At 38.9% G+C, this 21,034-nt stretch overlaps 1 long non-coding RNA gene across 1 annotated transcript in view; it reads right to left on the bottom strand.

The window, feature by feature from the left end:
- Window positions 1–298: 298 nt before the first annotated feature.
- LOC149075408 (uncharacterized) overlaps window positions 299–21,034 on the bottom strand; it is a 49,216-nt gene continuing 28,480 nt past the window's right edge. The window contains exons 2-3 of the long non-coding RNA XR_016193988.1: window positions 1,981–2,062; window positions 299–870 (exon numbers count right to left, since the gene is read on the bottom strand). This is a non-coding gene — a long non-coding RNA (uncharacterized LOC149075408). The remainder of the gene's footprint in view (window positions 871–1,980; window positions 2,063–21,034) is intronic.

Below are 21,034 nucleotides of genomic sequence, written 5' to 3'. Positions count from 1 at the left end.
GGTTGAGTCAAAAAAGGTTGAGAACCCCTGCACAAAAAAATGCTTTGCTACCTATAGCATCTAAAGCTTTAGTTAGTTTGGAACTATCAGATCAAAAAGAAAACCTTCCAGAATATTAGTTTGAGCATGTGTATATTTTAGAGGAATTCATTGTTTCCTTGGCTTCCACAATACTTGTGCAAATAATAATAATTATTATGGATTATTTGCCTCTAAAATGTTAAGTAAAACTTATGCAAAAAACTCCAATGCTTAAAATATTTGAGTTGCTTTGTGTAATTTTTAAAATTCCACTTCATTCTTTTCATCTAGAACGTAAATAAGTATTTTTCCTTAAAATCAAATGCTGCTAGAACTATTTTTTTACGCATGTTAAAAATTAGAAATTTCATTGTAACGAAGTGATTTCTTCGGCCTTTTGGAGTTTGTTATAACAGGATTAGACTGTAGTATCATCATGTGATGATGACAGCAAAAAAGACAAAAATCACAAGATGCAATACTACCAAATACTTCCATTAAAAGCTTTTTAATGGAAACTTTTTAACAGTAAACAATTCACCTTCATCAACAAGTTCTGAAGTTGAAACACTAACATGTGAGTTTGAATATCTATTTTAGTAATATCGTCTAAATTTTCTCAACCTTTGAGGCTTTCAACTGTGGCTAGTGCAGTCAGTCCTTTGGACTCAGTGTTTTTTTAAAAAGCATTGAATATGGTACCACCTATTGGCGGTTTCATCTGAAAATGTATCATAGTAAATTACAGTAATTCTCTAATTTGACCTCTTTCTAGTTTTTGAGTACATTGCTTACACTTGAATGTAGATGTGTTGGCTATTTCTATCATAGCTCGCATACATGGCGTATCTGAAAGATAGGTAGAAAAAAATTAGTCAAACCTCGTTAGTGAGTCATTCTTTGTCAATAATATATCATAAGCTATGGTCGCTATTTTATACAAAAATGAGGAATTCACATAACGAGCAAAAATTTTGAAAATGTTTGATTCAATTAACGAGACGATTCGTATTTCATTCGCACACGTACTGTGGAATTATGGGTGATATTCTCCCCATACAGTCTCCAGTCAGCGTGCCTTACTCGAAAAATGAGCACCTATATACGGGTTTGACTGCTTTATGATACCAAACTAAATGTCGCATCGTAAGCATGCATATGAGCACTTGAAGTTTTTTAAAATAAATTATGCTTGGCTAGAAGGCGACTGTAAAAAATTGATGGACCTCCATTGCCTGCAACAGCCAGCAAGATCTTATGGAGGGTGTCTTTTCTGAGGAAGAGAGAAGTGCCTCACTTCAAATAAGGTTAGAGAGGTGTATAAAAGAACCTATGAAATAAAGCTGTAGCAGTGTGAGATTTTGGGTCTCAACAATCACTTTCGGAACGTTTACTGTGGTTTTGCATGGCAATGCATTTCAGACGTGTATATGCCTTTACAATGGTTTGTCACTTTTTTAATGCTGCCAGTATATGTATAATAGTTTATGCGTTTATAATGGTTTGGCACTTTTGATCCTCCCAGTAATGAGAGCGTTTTGAATAGGCGTCACAATCATCATCAGCTTCATTTTGAGGGTCAGGCAAAGGATGATCTCCATAGAAATCAGTGTTAAAATTGCTGATTTTAACTGTAGAAATTGCTGATTTAACTGGCCAAAAATGTTGAAAATTATTGCACTGTACCACACATTGACATCTTGAAAAACCTAATTGATTCTTCAGTAAGTAAAAGTCATTTTTACGATGAACTTAAGTTCTCCCTCATACATTCAATCTACAAAAAAAAGAGATCCTAACAATATGGCCAACTACAGAAATAATCTCAAAAGTTATTGAAAAACACATGAATGGGCAACTAATTAGCTCTTTAAATAGCCTTTTTTTCAGTTTTGGATTTATGGAGCTTGTATTATATGAAATTGAATGAATTATATAAAAGTCATCCAACTAACATACCTTTCTTGAGAATAGCCAATTCTTTCTTTAAAGTACTGCTTTCATGTTCCAAAGCTGCTAATCTTTCTTAGCACTCACAGACCTAGAAGTGAAAATTTGAAAAAGTAGGAAAAATAGGAACACCATTGACAAAATAAATGAAAAATAGGAACACAACTGACAAAAAAAAGTGAAAAAATAAGAGAAAAAAAAATAGAATCCCCAAATTAACATTATTTAAAAATTATCTGTTCAGAATCATACCTTGAGTATTTTATAGTATCACAGTGAAACCTGTCTTCAACGGAATTGCAAGGGGTTGAGATTTTTCTCCGTTGAACACAGGTTTCGCTTAATAAAGGTTCAATTGATATGTGTAAAATTATGTAACAATCTCGTGTGTGATTGCAATAAATTATTCATAGTATTTAAGGGGCAATGCAACAGAAACTTGTTATAAATAATGTTTTATTGCTTTTCATATGGTTAGCCTTATATTATTTACTGTTACGAATTTTATAATTCTATATATATAGATTTCCTTATGTTTAACGTGTGACAGTCTGTTATACTGTTTTTAGAGTTAGTACTTGTTGTTAGTGATCTAATTTTATTGTAAGTGCTATTTAATCCCATTCTTCTCAAGAATATTCTCTGTCTCTCAATATTGAAGTTTGTAGCCCACAATATTAAAGTTTAAAAGCAAGAAAATTAAAACAACATGGCTGAATTGCATAACTTGCGAAGAAATGTGGGGGAGATACAAAATTTAAGTGTATGTGCATTGAAGAAAACAAAAATTCTGTATCTTCTTAGAATGAAAGTGATTGTATGAGAATAGCTTCCTTTATCAATCAACTTTGGTTTAATTTCTTTTGTTTTGAACTTATTTCTGAAAATTTATCTAATTTTAAAATATTTTTTTAAGGTTTTAATCTAAAGGTTTCTAAAAAAACAAATTTTTGGAGTTACCAACACTCAAACAGGCGACGAAAAGCTGTCCGTGAGAAATACAGGGCTCAAGTAGGTTGATACCTGCCGCTGCTAACAACTTTCCTTGCGCTTTGTTGATTGCCATGGCAAAAGCTAAATTAATCGGGAACTGTAATCGCTTGAAAGTGAATTGCATTTCGTCAGTGATAATTGGTGTACGTGGAATGAAGACGTCTTCTTCTTTGGCACATCCAGTTGTTAGAATCGTTGCTTCAATGATGTAATTGTGCAATTTTTTCACGTAGAGTCTGGTGCCATTGCAGAGTCTCGCTGTCTCCAAATTCCTTAAAAACATTACCGGTGCTCTAACTTTGGGGGTCAAGTTGTGTGGTGGCACACCCGGAATATCCAAAGAGTCCAGAAATTCTGCGGGATACAGAACTGTCTGCGCTGTGTCTGTGACAGTGTCAATCGATTTGTAAGATGTGGAGTCTCCCGGAATAATTTTTAGGATCTTGTTCACACTGTCGTTTTTCGGTGCCAGAATCGCTCTCTCACAAAGCCACTCATGGTTTCGGTGATTTTGTTGAATGTTTGGGAAGACTTTGTCAGCAAGTTCTTGAACTGAGTTTAACAACTGGCAAAATCCATTTGGAACATAATCAGTCCAGTGCTTGGGTCTACGGGAATTCCCCCATTGCCAAGTTTCATCAACTGATATGAAAATGATAGCAGTGCTGATTCATTTTGCAGTTGAACTCGCATGTTGGTGGATAATGATAATTTTTTAACTTCGTGCCAGAGTGTTGATGATTTGAGGCAAGCATTGAGTTCATCAGCTGACGTTGAACATTTTTATTCTCAGTTTTGTCGTCGTTGTTGTTGTTAGCATTGGCGTACGGCAGGGAGGGGGGAGGGTTTGGGGTTCTAACTCCCTGCCCCCCTTGAGCCAAGATTATAGTGTTGTTTTGCAGGAAAAAACATAACCCCCCCCCCTCCCCCTAGATGGAAAAAAAATCTGAAACCCCCCTCGAAAAAATTCTGCGTACGCCTATGGTTGTTAGTGATGTCATATGTCCAGCTTGTGTGGCAAATATTATTCAAACGCCTTTTACACATTTTTGAAATTAAAACTATACCTATACGATGGGCGGTTTATGAGTTTAAAGCCGCATTAGCACTTACAGGACACCCTATACATATTTTAGCCATAATACCCGGCGCTTCCCGGGTGTTCTTCAATTACTGGGAGGATTGGAAAAGTTACAAACCGTTATACAGGAATAAGCTGTTATAATGGCAGAATTAAAGGTTTGACAAACCATTGTAAAGGCATATATACACGTCTGAAACACATTGTTGGAAATCACTGTAACCAAAGTAAACGTTCCGAAAGTGATTGTTGAGACCCCAAAACCATTGTTGCCCGACAGTTTTTCGCCCATTTCGGGCATTTGCCTAGCTCTGACGAACTTTTAAAGTAGCCTACGGTTCGATCCCGGTCCTGTTTGGTAAATATGCAAAATCTGGCGACGATCTGCCTAAAACTGTAGATTTGTATGAAGAACAGACATACACTGAAGAGCCAAAAAAACTAAAACAGCCTAATATCGTGTAGGGCCCCCGCGAGCCCGCAGAAGTGCCGCAACACAACGTGGCATGGACTCGACGAATGTCTGAAGTAGTGCTGGAGGTAATTGACACCATGAATCCTGCAGGGCTGTCCATAAATCCGTAGGAGTAAGAGGGGGGTGGAGATCTCTTCTCATTGCAAGGCATCCCAGATATGTTCAATAATGTTCATGTCTGGGGATTTAGGTGGCCATCGGAAGTGTCTAAAGTCAGAAGAGTGTTCCTGGAGCCACTTTGTAGCAATTCTGGACGTGTGGGGTGTCGCATTGTCTTGCTGAAATTGTCCAAGTCCATCGGAATGCACAATGGACATGAATGGGTGCAGGTGATCAGACAGGATGCTTACGTACCTGTCACCTGTCAGAGTCGTATCTAGACGTATCAGGGGTCCCATATCACGCCAACTGCACACGCCCCATACCATCACAGAGCCTCCACCAGCTTGAACAGTCCCCTGTTGACATGTAGGGTCCGTGGATTCATGAGGTTGTCTCCATACCTCCATACCCGTACACATCCATCAGCTTGAAGCAATTGGAACCGAGACTCGTCAGACCAGGCAACGTGTTTCCAGTCCTCAACAGTCCAATGTCGGTGTTGTCGGGCCCAGGCGAGGCATAAAGCTTTGTGTCGTGCAGTCATCAAGGGTACACGAGTGGGCCTTCGGCTCCGAAAGCCCATATCAATGATGTTTCGTTGAATGGTTCGCATGCTGACACTTGTTGATGGCCCAGCATTGAAATCTGCAGCAATTTGCGGAAGGGTTGCACGTCTGTCACGTTTAATGATTCTCGTCAGTCATCGTTGGTCCCGTTCTTGCATGATCTTTTTTCCGGCCGCAGCGATGTCGTAGATTTAATTTTTTACCGGATTCCCGATATTCATGGTACACTAGTGAAATGGTCGTACGTGAAAATCCAAATTTCATCGCTACCTCGGAGATGCAATGTCCCATCTCACGTGCGCCGACTATAACACCACGTTCAAACTCACTTAAATCTCGATAACCTGCCATTGTAGCAGCAGTAACATTTGCTGGCTTTTTTGCCAAATCGAAAATGATACCAACAAAGCTCACCATTTTTTAATTGATCCTCAGATACTGTCCGCTCATGAGTTTAGATTTATTTTTCAAAGATCGGGATTGTCTAATTCTGGATCGAGAGATCGACATTACGACTTTATGAGTTAAATCCTTAATCGCAATTTGAAGAGACTCATATATTTTTACCTCCACTAATAGCAGAAACTGCCGGCGAACAACTAGAAACTTCGTTTATTTTATCCGCAATCTGAGCAAGATTTTCCAATCTTTGCAACCAGAGCGTGCGCAAAAGATCGTTGCCGATCTTTCCAGATCCCAACTGTTGCATTTCGACAAGTAATTGAGATGGTCGCTTATCTCCAAGTTGCAAATCCTGTAGCAATTGCTTGAATTTAGAAGCTTCAGATTGCGAAAAATGTTGAACAATTCGAAATTTTAAAGTTTGGAATGCATTTGCTATTGGAGGATTTTGTTCAGTATCTTTCACATACGTTAGGATCTTAATGTCTAACGCAGCGATCAGGTTATGAAATTGTTTTGTCAGCAGTAATACCAGCGACAATAAATTGCGACTCAATCTGAGTGAACCATAATTCGGGATCAGTGTCCCAATATTGGGCGGGCCTTAAAAGCCAATTTTGCAATTTCTTCACCAGAGGAAGTACGATTCACTTTAGGATCGCCTGAATCATCGCGAGGATCCATTTACAAGCAATTTTATAAAATTACGAAAATAGTGTATAGACTTACCACCTGACTGTTGCTGTATACCATATTAAGGCAGCCAGCTGCAATCCCGTACCGCCGCAAATTTGGGGGGGGGGGGTATTGGAATGCTCGTAAAAGGAAGAAAAATCAGAGGAATGACCATTACAGCAGTGTGAATATGATTGTGCGTTTCCTTTACATGACCATCTGAATCACAGCCCGAGCAAGGTGTAGAACCAACTGAGAAGAGCTCGGACAGAAATTGTAGCTCCTGCTGTTCTCGCTACTTGATGCCGTTGAAGGTTGAAGACCTCTGCTCTAGAGCCCCTATACCAGTGTGGGTCTAGGGGCTTTTTCTCAACCGCCGGGTCGCGGCCCAGTACCGGGCCCTGACCTCATTCATACCGGGCCGCGAATGATCAGCCGTTTAATTTTTCCTCATTCACTTGCCGTTGGTCTTGTGTTTGACTGAGCCTTCCACTCAAAAAATTGAATGAAACTGGGCCGTGGGATTGCCAAGGTTGAGAACCACTGCCCTAGACTATTGGACTACAAAGGCAACGAATCTTCCAGTTCTATTTGCTTCGGATATTAACCCCCTCAACGTCGAGCCAAATTCACATGCCGTCGAGCGACCAACTGCATATCTAATAATTGTTTGATCCATTATATTATTCACAATCCCTACATGTTTGGTATCATTCGAAAGAGGAATAATGTGACTTGGTACAACCATGATTATTATATTACATTCATTTATTATACTTTATTGTGAGTGATGATCGTTTGCTGCTTAACTTGACTGACCATATTTTCTCGAGGAAAAATACGTGAAATTGGGCTTCGAAATACAGGAAAATACGGGACATTGCTAATAATCATCAAAAATGATCCCAAAAGTAAACAAAGTAGCTAATCGAGGAAAATGAAATTCAACTTCAAATTGAAGTGAATTAAAAAAAAACATGAAAAATATGTGAATTATATATTATTATAGTAAAGAAAATGTTTTAGCCCGTTGAGCTAAAACACCCTATATAATTATTATTGTAAATAAGTGTCGTTGAGCTAAAATGTCCTGCATAGTATAATCGGGTTAGTAGTTCTTTGTTACAGCAACGAGGCTGAGTTATAAATCTGATTTTTGGGCCGTGGTAGAAGAGAGAAAAAAAACAATTTTACCAAAGAGAAAATTTATTACTAAATACTACTTAAATTATTTTATATACCTAAAAAATTTCAAATTAGTTCAATGATTAGTTTAAAAGTTATAATTTTTTAACTAAACCTCTGCAAAAATCAGCGATTCTATTTAAATCTCCTCCTGGCTTTGGGGGGGGGGGGTTAAAATTTAAAAGTAAATTTCGCATCCATTTGGACCTTGACATCAAACTCTTGTAATAGATGGCAATGACAGAAAGAGATAAAAAACAGAGAGAAAACGGTTCAGTAGGTCACAGCGGAAACGATATCAGTAATACGTGTGGTCATTTCTTTTTTATTTCTTTCCGCAAACGGAAATAGTGTAAAAAATGCGCTGGTAAATTATGTAACATAAACCGAAGGGAAGTGGTGATAGTGGCATTATTTTTGGCCGTGAGAAAACACTGGGTTGAAGGTCTGCTGGAAATAAAAAGGGGAAGAAAGGCATGTTCATGTGTTGAACAGATCTTCTTCTCATGGATGTTGGTCGGTTGGCAAAAGAGGCAAGTGAACTTCCGCCCGCGGTTCTGAAGGCCACGGTCACGAGTGACCTTCTGGGATCGAGCCCAGAATTATTATTCTTTTTTCATGACTTTTCTAGATGTAGTACCTCTTGTTTTCCCTGAAAAAGCCAAAGTCCATGATTATTCATGTAATTTTTTTTTTTCCTGCAGACGTCTGCTGATCTCTTTTATAGATTATCTACGGGTAAGTCTGTTTCTTCAAGAAATTATATCGAGATTTTCATCTTAAAACGTTTCGTATTACTTCTCGAAAAAACTAATACGCGCCCTTAATGGAGGCTTTTGTCAGAATAATTATTTGACATACAGTACACTGACGAAAACTACGTCGTGTAAGGGTTAAATTAGTATATCCATCGTTTATACAGGGTGCATAGGTTACAGGGTAACTGAAAAAAATCCTCATTTTCAAGTCCATTTATTCGCAGAAATATTTGAATTCAAAAATCTGAGAAAAGTTTTGAAAAAAGCGTTTTCCGTTAATTTTGACTTTTTTCCCCCCAACTTTCCTCCGATTTTTTAATTCAAATATCTCTGCGAATACTGCACTTAAAAACAAGGGCAAAATTTTTCTAATTGGGCATTTGGGCACAGGGCGTCCGTAGAAGAAGTTAATTTTTATATTTTAATAACTATGCATTCGCTTAGAAGAGTGGTTCCCAACCATTTTCCGTCCGCGTACCCCCCAGATGGCTCGGTTCCTTTCCACGTACCCCCTACCCCCGAATCCTCCAGGGATTTCCCTCCCCCCCCCCCCAATCTGTTTCACCCATTACAGATTCCGAAATCTTCCCTAAAAAATTAACACGTTGAATTAAATTAAATGGTCTATTTTGCATTTTGTAGTTTTTATTTATTTTTGAAGAAAGCAGGTAAATTAGCACAAAGATTCCAAAAAAGAAAAATTGAAAGCTTTGAAAAATTAGGCTCAAAAGAGGATAAATACAATCTCAAATCCGGATCTGCATATTCAATTTGCTTCTATATTCATTTTTTATATAAGTATACGAAGAAAAAAGCGCGTTCAACAAGCTCCGTGCTAGTAAATGGCAACATAAACATTATGGCTTTTCTAGAAAGTTCACTGTATTCGTCACCGCGACCAGCCCAAAAAATGACTAGGTTCGTTATGCAAAGATGACGTCATTCTCCGCTACCATACGAAGGTTTCTAACAACTGGCTGTTGCGAAGATTAATTTTTGTAAAAAGAGAAAATTCTATACCGCCTTTGCGGGGAATTGTCAAATTCATCCTTGCACAAGTTGCCATGTGGTGGCATCGCCAGAAGTTGCGAGCTTGGCCTGAGTCAGGTCCGGCCGTCCATGTGCTGTCCCGTTCAGTGATAACGATATCCAAGGAAAGATTGAAAGATTCGTTGCCTTTGTAGTCTAGCGGTCTAGGGCGTTCACCCGGAAAGTGAAAGGACGTCGGTTCCGCGCAAAGGCAGTTGAATTTTCTCTCTTTCTAAAAATTCAACTTCGCAACAGCCAGTTGTTAAAAACATTCGTAGGTTCACTATATTCTGCCATTAAAGAGATTCTTATAAATACAAATACAAATACAACGCCACAACAGGCAAAATGCCCAAAGAGGTGGCTGATAAAAAGATGCCCATAAAAATATGGTTGTCATATGTTTCAAAAATAAGAGTGGTATCTGATGCAAGCTGTGGCCATTTCTTCTTTTCTGCAATCGACACACAATGAAGCCACAGTTCGAAATACTCTTCTTGGAAATGATTAGATATTTACCGATCATCCATTTCCGACACTGAAAAATATTTTTTAAACAAAGATTTTAATCCTTCCATGTGCTCAGTTATCTCATCACTGACCGTTAAATTTAGCTCGGCTTGTGACAAGAAATCATGAAATGTTTCGAACACTTCATGTTGTCCTTCTTTAATGCAATTTGCCCAAAAATAAAATTTTTTTTCATGGCTTCAATTTTGTCTTGCTGTATTTTTTAAATATATGACATCCATATTTATTGTGGGCATCTTTTTCTCGCTGGGCATTTTGCCTGTTGTGGCCTTGTATTTGTATAAATTACAAATTGCTGTTGCCCAATACAAGATAGTATATTCAACAAAATTTCATTAACTCTGTTTTACTCAGAAACTTCTAATGGAATGTTAAAAGGGATAATAACAGAATTAAAAGATAATAAAGTAAGTGGATACGCGATGAATCAACTTCCTAAAAATGCTTAAAATCATCTCCTGTTATCACTTTGATGTTATAACAAACATCGCTGATCATCAGTAACCAATGGATGATGAACTAGCTGCTACCCGCGATTTCACGTGATGAACTTTCAGGAATCCCGCCTTAGTGCGTATCTAGTACATGTACTCTATATTTACTATATACGTATATATATACTTCCTATGCAACGGAAATTAGTGACTATTTTTTTATTACGGGAGTCGGTGACGTTTTTTGAGTGATGGAAATCTGTTACGTTTTTCTGTTACGGAAGTCGGTTACGATTTTGGAATCAAGTTTTCATTTAACTCTAGCATATATCGGGACCAAGTTATGTGCATGTACCCAGAGGTTCCCACATCCTACAGCAGGTCCCCTAAGCTGAAATAGATGGCGGACCCCCAAACCAGCGTTTTCACGGGCCCCTCTGTGCTCAATTTATAGTGTGAAAATATCACAAAGGATAAGAAACGTTCCGGCCCCTGTCAGCCCTGCCATCGTGGGGGTCATGCCGAGAGGTATGAATACGTAAAATATACATATATCACCAGTGCTCCCAACACACAGGGTCGGGGTACCCGGGGGATTGCACATACACCTTCATGGGGAAGTTAAAAGGTTTCATTTCCAGGGGTCCTTGATGGAACTCATTGTTTTCTTGCTGGTTTAACATTGACAAATTTGCGGTAGCGGAAGCCCAATGTATATCCAGTCTGAGGTCCCATAAAATTTGCGAATTCGGTCACGGGTAATTGCGTGGGGGGGGGGGGGGGGGCCTGGATTTTATTCGTTGGTAAAATGAATATTTGCAGTGGCCTTCACAGGGGATGCCCGATTAGCTTCCGAGTCAGGGGTCCCGTTCCATTTTGGGGGCACTGGATGAATCTCATTCTTTTCTGTTGTTTAACATTGTAGAATTTTCAACAGCACAAGCCCGAGATAAATCCAGTGTCTGTGTGCCCCACTAAAAATCTGCGTATGGGGTCCCCGTTACTGGATGTGGGCCCTGGATTTTTTGCGTTTTAAAATTGATAAAAATTAAAAATTTTCGTGGGCACTCACAGGGGTGTGTCCGACAGGCCTTCAGGTCGGGGCCCCATGGAAAAGTTGATAGGTTCTAATTCGGGGTCTCTGGATGAATCTCATTGGTTTTTGTTGTTTAACATTGTAAAATTTGCAACACATCGGTAGCCCGAGATAAATCCAGTCAGGGCCACCCCCCATAAAATTCAACGAATTGGAGTTTGGGGACCCCCCATGGGGAAGTTTTCTGGGGTTACTTGATAAATCACATTTGTTTTATGTTGCTTTATTATTATAAAATTCGCTTCTTCAGTAAGCTGGTGCTTTCACGTGTCCCTTTCCATAGCACGCTGATGAAGTGGGACGAAATAAATAAGATATGTTGTGAAGAGAAAAGGGGGTGTTGACAGATGGCAGGGGGGGGGGGCAGAGCCCCCTAGTACTGTATATAAAATAACATGTCATGACTGATTCATCATCGCCGAGCCAAAACCGCTGAAGCTGTAAATATATCAAATTTTGTGAATAGTTTTTTTCACGACGTAAAGACTCACTACTCACTAAGAAATGGTTTTTCCATATTCGACAACACCTAAGGGCGTCATAAGAGTGGGGATCAACGTTGAAATAATGCCGAGCCGAAACAGCTGAAGCTATAAATATGACATTAGATCAATATTGTAATATAGACTCACTGAGAAGGGATATGTTTTCGGAACAATCGGATTTTTTAATCATTTGTGACACTACTACGTTAAAAAAATTAACTAACTAACCAATTCACTCACTCCCTCACTCACTTACTGAACATTCACTCACTCACTCCCTCCCTCACTCACTAACCAATTTACTCGCTCGCTGAATCAGTGACTCGATCACTCGCTCAATCACTCACTCGGTCACTACTGGGTCACTCACTCACCCGCTGAATCACTTACTCACACGGTCACTACTGGGTCACTCACTCACCCGCTGAATCACTTACTCACACGGTCACTCAGTCACTGACTCGGTCACTCGCTCACTGACTCAGTCACACAATCACTGACTCGGTCATTCGCTCAATTACTTACTCACTCGGTCACTCAATCACTGACTCGGTCACTCGCTCAATCACTGACTCAGTCACTCAATCACTGACTCGGTCACTCAATCACTGCTTCAGTCACTCAATCACTGACTCGGTCACTCAATCACTGACTCGGTCACTCACTCAATCACTGACTCGGTCACTCGCTCAATTACTTACTCACTTGGTCACTCAATCACTGACTCGGTCACTCGCTCAATCACTGACTCAGTCACTACTGGGTCACTCAATCACTGACTCAGTCACTCAATCACTGACTCGGTCACTCGTTCAATCACTGATTCGGTCACTCGCTCAATCACTGACTCAGTCACTCAATCACTGACTTGGTCACTCGCTCAATCACTGACTCGGTCACTCGCTCAATTACTTACTCACTCCGTCACTAACTTACTCGGTCACTCGCTCAATCACTTACTCACTCGGTCACTCACTCAATCACTGACTCAGTCACTACTGGGTCACTCAATCACTTACTCAGTCACTCAATCACTGACTCGGTCACTCGTTCAATCACTGACTCGATCACTCGCTCAATCACTGACTCAGTCACTCAATCACTGACTCGGTCATTCGCTCAATCACTTACTCGGTCACTCGCTCAATCACTTACTCACTCGGTCACTCAATTACTTACTCACTTGGTCACTCAATCACTGACTCGGTCACTCGCTCAATCACTTACTCACTCAGTCACTCACTGGGTCACTCACTCACTCAGTAACTCAATCGCTCACTCCCTCGCACTAAAACTGTTGTCGGTGAATTGTGGGTCGGTGAATTTTCCTAGCGGTGAATTGCATGGCGGTGAATTGTCGGTCGGTGAATTGTTGGTCGATGAATTTTCCTAGCGGTGAATTGTTGGTCGGTGAATTTTCCGGCGGTGAATTGTTGTCGGTGAATTGCTGGCGGTGAATTTTCCGGACACGGATTACTTCAGGGGTCTATTCGGTCCGCTGGCCATGGATTGGGCATGTATGATTGACGAAGACATGGGGACTGATTTCTAAAAGGTGCGTCACTGGAAAACCGTTTTACCCGCTTTTAAAATGCTGTTATTTCCCCCATCTTTCCTCAGTTTTTCGAATTCAGTGAATGTTAGAAACGTGGAATTTTTTAGTTGGCATCAGAAGAGACACGGCAACAACTAATTGGGTTTTTGGGCACACGGGGGGAAGATATAAAAAGTTATTTTTTTTAATAACTATAGAAAATAAGCCCTTACAACATGAATGGCATATCTCGGTACCATATGATATTCGGATATTTTCCCTAATTGGAAGTATACCTCTAGGATCAACGGTTCTCCAGTGAAATGCCGCCACCAGCTCTGTTACCTATTCACCCTGTATTGACATTAAGATCATGGCGGTCACCGTTCCGTCGAAAACGATTTCTCCAGTGATTCTCGTAGTATTCACCGTCGTTCTCGAGGACTTCGCATAGAGCCGAGGAGTATGATGCGCACCCATATGCTGTTTAGTGGGAAGTAGGACTGTGCAGCAAGGCGTTCAGGATGTCATGAGATTGGGTATTGGTGCCAGCATAACACCACTGACCGATCTCGGGGAATTTCAACCACACTCCCCCCCCCCCTAAAAGTCCCGTGACACACATAATAGGAATCCCCATTATTTCGCAAATCATCCATGCCCCAGCCATGGCCCATGGACTAAATAGACCCTTGAAGCCATCTAATATTGCCCGCGACAGCAAACTTAATTTGGGGCGTGGTAGCCCAGGTCGATACGATACTCGCCTAAAGTGCCAAAGGATGTTTAGAGGTGTCGCGCGTTCGATACCCGGTTCGTCTTTGTCAGAAACTTTCCTGACACGGGTACAACAGAAATGACAACATGACCGCAGAAAAAGATTTCTACCGCAGGAAGGCCTACATAGAGGGGTTAGCGCAACCACCTCTCGGTGAATATAAAAAAGGCTGCCGTTCGGAGCAGGCAATAAATTGTGGGTCCCTTTCCAATTTGGCCTCGTGTGCAGTAAATGATCGTGATGCGAAAAAAATTATCAAGGATCAAATTTAATTTTGTAAAAATGAACTAAGCAGCACATAACCAGATCGCTTAAGGGCGGTATTCACCGACATGGTTTAAACTATAGTCACAATTTTTTGATAAGAGATTGACACGGATTGGTTAAATTCAGGTTTTTAACCAATCTATGTTGATCTCTTATCCAAAAATTGTGACTACTGTTTAAACCATGTCGGTGAATACGGCCCTAAGTGACCCACGACACATTTTCAGATCGCTTAAGTGACCCGTGGCACATTTTCAGATGAATTAACTGAACTGGGGCCTTGTTTTAGATCACTGAAGTGTCCCACGACACAATTATAGATCATTTAAGTGACCCGCTCCCGCGACACATTCCTAGATCATTTAAGTGCCCGCGGTACCTTTACAGATCACTTATGTGGCTCGCGACACGTTTTCAAACCACTGAAGTAGCCCGCCCTCTTCAAAAGGGTGAGCACCTTGTCGTAAATACTGTACTTCGCGGATAATACTGTAGTCCCGACCACTACTACTACTAAACCACACATGCATTTCGTCCATATTCCTTTGCGGAACCTCTAACGAACTGGCGCATGTTGGAACATGCGTGTACGTGTCGTGAGAAATCTGACGTGATGTTTGTTTCTGTGTAATGCTTGTTATGTGCAGTGCTGCCATCTGCCACCAGTTTTTCTAACTATGAGTGAAGTGTAATGGTTGAATAATTTATCGTTGTAGGCCTGTTGCTCTCTGTGGCGAGACTTTTTAATGGGGAGATCGGATCGCATTTGCGCCTCGAAGTTGGGAACCACAGGATACCTGTAGTCCCTCCCGACCGGTATCCACACTATTTTTGGAATTAATGGAGTGGGAAAATGATTCCCTGTCGGATTCGGGGTTATGTAGGGTGCTCCGAGATCAGGCAGAGGTGCCCCTCGCGTTATTTTAAATTTTAATCTTATCCCGCAAAGGAGCCGTCAAGTTAGTTTCGGAATCCGAAGTGTTTGTAAATCGATTTACCTAGTATTCGTTGTCGAACGACAGATGGCAGCACCGCACGCGAAACGAAAGACTGCTTACAGAGATGATCCTAACATTGTGAATGAACCGGCAAAATTCAAAACAAAGATTTTTAATAGGTTCCCTGTGAGAAATCAAAATACACTGATGTTACAATTTTAAGGGGTTGATCAGTGAATGTAAACATGAACATTATTTCATTTGAACGGATGCATTCATTAATTATTAATGGAAAACGTTTCGAGAACGACCTACGACATGCGCTTCCAACTGGTGTTCCGCGGAAACCAGGGGTTTCGTGACACCTTTTTTTTGGGGTTTCACATGATCAAATGCTACGGAACCCTCAAAAATCCCGGAACCCGGAGAGGTTTCAAAGAAGGAAAATTTCTCATCACTGATACTATATATTCGCAAAGCAGTTCGTTATTTTGAATTTTAAGGAGACAGATATGAGGCCACTTCGATGAGTGAAAAACTTGGAAACAGAGTGAAGTTACACGTTTTTTAACGTTGCGTGGCATTTTTAGGACGGGATTACTCTACATAAAAATTTAATAAAAGAACTTTAACAAAACTTGAGGAAAAACAACCAATAAGCCTAAAGGTTACATTTACTCGAATTTAACCGATACACTTATTGGATGCATTTTCAAGAACTTATGAAAGAATAACACTTTTATAAAACTTAATGAATGTTACCAATAAGCTAATCGGTTGTATTTGTTGGAATGTTACCGATAAGCTTATTGATTGTTCTTTTACAAGTTTCGTAAAAGGTATTTTATCAAACTTTTATAATGTAATCCCGGCATTACGCACACTTTATGCAAATTCGCAAACGCTTCTTTAAAAAAAATCGCTATTTTATACATTTTTCTACATACAGTAGACCCTCCGTGCACTAATCCGGCCCATCAAATAATCCGGCGTTTTCTAAGACGGGTATTCTTCGAGTATAGAAGAGGAAAACATCTCACAAGTATGTCCATAGAGTTATAATAGTATATCTTTAGTCTATGAGTATATGTCTGTGCGCATTACAGTGAAACCTCGATATATAATAATAATCTGCGGGCAAAGAAAAAACATCGTTGTAGAGGGATTTTCGCGCGTTTTATTGGGAGGAAGCGGCATTATCATCACGTGCCATCAAACTTATGTTGCTGTTGGCATCTTTTCTAAATCGGCGTTCTTAGTACCACCAGAAAACGTGCTTCTATGCATATTTATTTCTCAGCGAAAAAATGTAAGTCTTAATTACATTTAAGACATTACATTTTGCCAATGCATAAGAACTTGGTTTATCAATGAGATTCAGTTAGATGCATTTCCCCTGTTAATTTGTTATCACATTGAACTTTTGTGTCTTGCACAGAAAGTAGTGACAGCAATAGTTCCTTGGCGCTTTCAGTGATTCTGGGTTGCAAAATACCGATGCTATTAGATACCTCCAGAAAAACGAAAATAAGTGACAAGATTAAAACAAAATTCAAAGCGAATTCGAGCAAAATATAAAAAAATATCGTTGCAGTGATTTTTCAAAAATCTCTTAAAAATATCACTATACAGAGGATTTATCGTAGTAAAGGATATGGTTGTAGAGAAAGGACTTTAGCATTGGGCTATAGGCAATTCCAAACATTGTAGAGAGATTTATCGTTGTATCCAGTATATCGAGGGTTTTATCGTTATCAATGTAGAAGGATTTATCGTTACATCGAGTATCGTTGTAACGAAGTTGTATTGTATTTGGATGAACTTTTTCAATTGACTTCCAACAATCCGGCACACTCTGGTCTGATATGTGCCGGGTTAGTTGAGAGTGTACAGAGATAGCATTTTTCTAAAATTTATTATTATAACTCAAATTGTGATATTGTTATTCATATCAAAATTATTGCAAAGGCGTTGTTAATTGGTTCTATAAATTGTACATTCAAAATGTTTTTTGATCTCACCCATGTCCATCCATATTTTATTCGAAAAAAGAAAAAATACGGATTCTCTACACTTTTGAGAACCACTATATCAGAGGTAGCCAAACTTTTTCCAAGCCGTGCCACAATCAAGATTATTTTGGATGCGCACGCCACTATACGAATTTCAAAACTCAGACCATACGTCCAGTTTTCACAGGACACGAGCATTCTCTCCGTTCTTGCAATATATTGTTCAAGTGTTCCCTTTAACCCCTAAAGGGCAGCTCTGACCTATAGTCATGGCCCTTTCTGATCTTAATGCTGTATTAAGTTGTGCGTCCGAGGGGTTCAAAGTCTATGCGCATTGTGAAACACTACGTCATTATGACCATGTATGCATATACGTACACAGGTTGTCCTGTAAGTGCTAATGCCGCCTTTATCTCTTCAACCGTCCGTCGTAGAGGTATGATTTCATTTTTAAAAAATGCTCAAAAGGCATTCAAAAATTACCCTGTACCGGTTTAGAGAGTTTATTACAACTTGTCACAAAAATATGAATTTTTATACGGTCCCCTCGTCCTCCTCTATTAGGAGATTGTTGCCTTGTGTCACCTGAGGCCAATAGAAAAAAATTCCATGTTTCTAAGTGCAACATTCGCTGAGAGATATTCGAATTCAAAAATCAGAGAAAAGTTATGAAAGAACAACAAAGACTAAAGGACACAATGCTCCTTTCCCTCATTCATGCCGTTCTTTTCGAACTTTTCTCCGATTTTTGAATTCGAATATATCAGCAAATATTGCACTTGGTGACTTTTTTGTTCGCTTCGGGAGAGACAGGGCAACAACTTTCTAACTGGAAATTAGGGACAAAAGGGACCTTATAAATATGTAGATTTTTTATTCTATTATACGCTGTATTTTCACTCTCACAACTGGTACAAGGTAATTTTTGAACGCCTTTTGAGCATTTTTTAAATTGAAACTATGGGGGCACCCTGTATGAAAAAAAGAGCAGCATCATTTCCGGAACCTATTTTAGTGAAGTTCGATCCCTTGGGCCGATCATCAAGTGAACGAGTGAAATTTCAGCCTGCTGTTGGTGGCAGATAAGACAGATTTGATCTCGATTCAAAGTCCAAGTTATCATCACACAAAGTAAAAGTGCCAACGAAGGTCACACTTTCAATTATTATCCCCTTTTTATTTTCATTTCTGATTGTAACATAATTCGATACAATGAAAAAATGGCTACAACATTTCTTTGTATGTTATCCTTTATCTGTCAGCTGCTACTTACTAGGTCTAGTGGCGACAAACTACTACGACGTAACTCATCCCTCCCTTTTCATGAGTGTTTAAAGGACACGATTCGTTGTTTTATCTCCACGTCATCGTCATCATTAATAGTATTAGTTTTTTTGGAGCGATCGAGGTTATCGATTCGGGGCAGGTGTCGAACTTTCCCAAACATTTGGTAACATTTTGTTACAATCTCTCCCCCTTATCTCAATTTCTCCTGAAGCCTTTATATAATGAAATGAATACACGACTCTCTTCCCCGTGATGATATATTACTACATAACTTACTCGATTGTACTCTACTCGAGAATTATCACTGATCAACTAATATTATTTATTATTACCAATCTCAATCGTTATTGATTATCGCTGAAAGATCGCTTGTTATACAACTCAGTGTTTTTCTACCTTAAATCCGAGTGGAGGCATATTTACGGGCGGACAGGGGTTGCGTGCAGTGTCCGATTTCCACATGGGTAACATGGGCAGGCTTAAAACATGGGTAACATGGGCATTTGCCCAGGGTCCCATGTTTTAAGGAGCCCCTCCCAACTCTCAAAAATTTATAATAGTATATATTTTATTCATTTTTTATAAATTGTATTTGGTAAAATTTTGGAAAATCAAAGAATTTTCCTTAAATCCCATCCTATCATACCATTTCTAAAGTGCCCCTTTTATTAGCAAACCTTATTAAATATTAATTTTAATGTCATACCAATCAGTAATAGACTTTACAAAGCGTGATGCACTGATTGCATTATTAACTCCACGACAAAAATATGTTCGTCACGGTCTTTTGTTCGGTTCCTCAATTTCGCATCATTTTGACCATAAAATTATTTATGAAACGACGACAAGAAAGTTTGCACGTTTGATCAACGTGAAATCCTCAAATTTTCACGGGGATTCTGTATATTTGCAAAGGAAAAATTTTTGCACCTGATTTCGCAAACAGTTTTCATCCTTGATTCAGGTAGGTGACAAAATGCCACAAATGTTAAATAACGCTAGAAATCTAGAAGAGACGTTTTCAAATGTTGAGACAACATTGAATAATCATTGGCGCAACTTCAGCAATATTACTGTTTCTCTGTAGAAATATCATTCTTCTTATTAAAAAAAAGATAAAATCATCAGTTCGCTCAAGTGTATTGTGTACTGAAGCTTAGATAACTCAAAAATTAGATTTGGATGACATTGATCAATGATTTTGCTCTTATGAGAGTGCGAAAAAAAACATTTATTGTAAATATTTCCTGTATGATTTTACATTAAACTTCTCATTTAAAATAGTGCGCATATATTTTTTGATGTGTTTACAAACAACATATACTGTATTTTGCTAACGTACAAATCTCTTCGACCACAGTCAAAGTCGGGCCCGTGGGGGCTAAGCGAGCTATAGCAAAGGACCGCAAGTGTTTAGGGCAGGGTCTCCATATGGAAACTATTCCTGCAACAAGTCGATTGCTCCCAGTCTGATTTTCATCAAAAATATGCTATGATTCACCTGCCGGGAAAAAAAAATGAGGAATTTTAGCGCTCTCTGCTGTTGAACTGAAACAAATTTCCTAATCAATGAAGATTATAGAAATATGTGCGTCTTTTTTTAGGAAAATTTATGCTTTGTCATTAATTTGATGAAATTTATTCTAGTTGAACTCAATTATAGAGAAATTTGATGCAGTCAAATATCAGTTAATATAATTTTAATTTTGGGCAGAACAATTTTTTTGTCATTTCGCGTTTAAGTTATAATTTCGTGCGCGTATTTTGGTTTTTTCCAGCGTCATCTATCTTTGACCTTGAATATTACTTTCCCATTTTCCACGTATAAGAATTTTGGGGGGTCATATTTTTTCATATTCTATCTTTTGTTTTACCCGAGAAATCAATTTCTCAATAATCTACAGACAAATTGATTATTTTGATAAGTTGTGCCCTCTTATAAAATAATCAGGTACAGTGAAATATCGGTTAATAATATGTTTCTTCTGCTTTTATGAGCCTGAACCATTAAAATAACATTAAAAAACTATACATATTGTAATGTATTTTTAGTGTTTATTTATTATGTTTTGAATGTAGGAAACGGGACTGTACAAATTGCTTGACATACCCAGTGCATGTAAAAATTTTGACTGAGCAAACATTTTTTTATATGCCTGTGCGTTCGCTTCGCTCGATACATAAATTTCCCATATAAACTGCATATTTCCAATATTAAAGGCTGATATTTTCGGAATGACGAGAAGCACTGATTTTTATACTTGGATGATTTTATTCAAAAAGAACTCTCACCGCTAATCTTTTGGCGTGCAGTAGATCCCGCGTATAGCGTTCCCTTTGTACGTTCTACATATTTTCTAAGTATATTTTGTATAATTTTGCTTATTTCCAAGACAAATTATTTTATAATCTATTATTGAAACAGTAGATTTGAG

Source organism: Pholcus phalangioides, unplaced genomic scaffold, assembly GCF_987345545.1.
Source record: "Pholcus phalangioides strain wild (caught in Gottingen) unplaced genomic scaffold, Ppha-v1.0 ptg000015l_1, whole genome shotgun sequence".
Taxonomy (NCBI): Eukaryota; Metazoa; Arthropoda; class Arachnida; order Araneae; family Pholcidae; genus Pholcus; species Pholcus phalangioides.
Note: the sequence above shows the minus strand (reverse complement) of the source record. Positions and strands in the feature narration are given on the sequence as shown.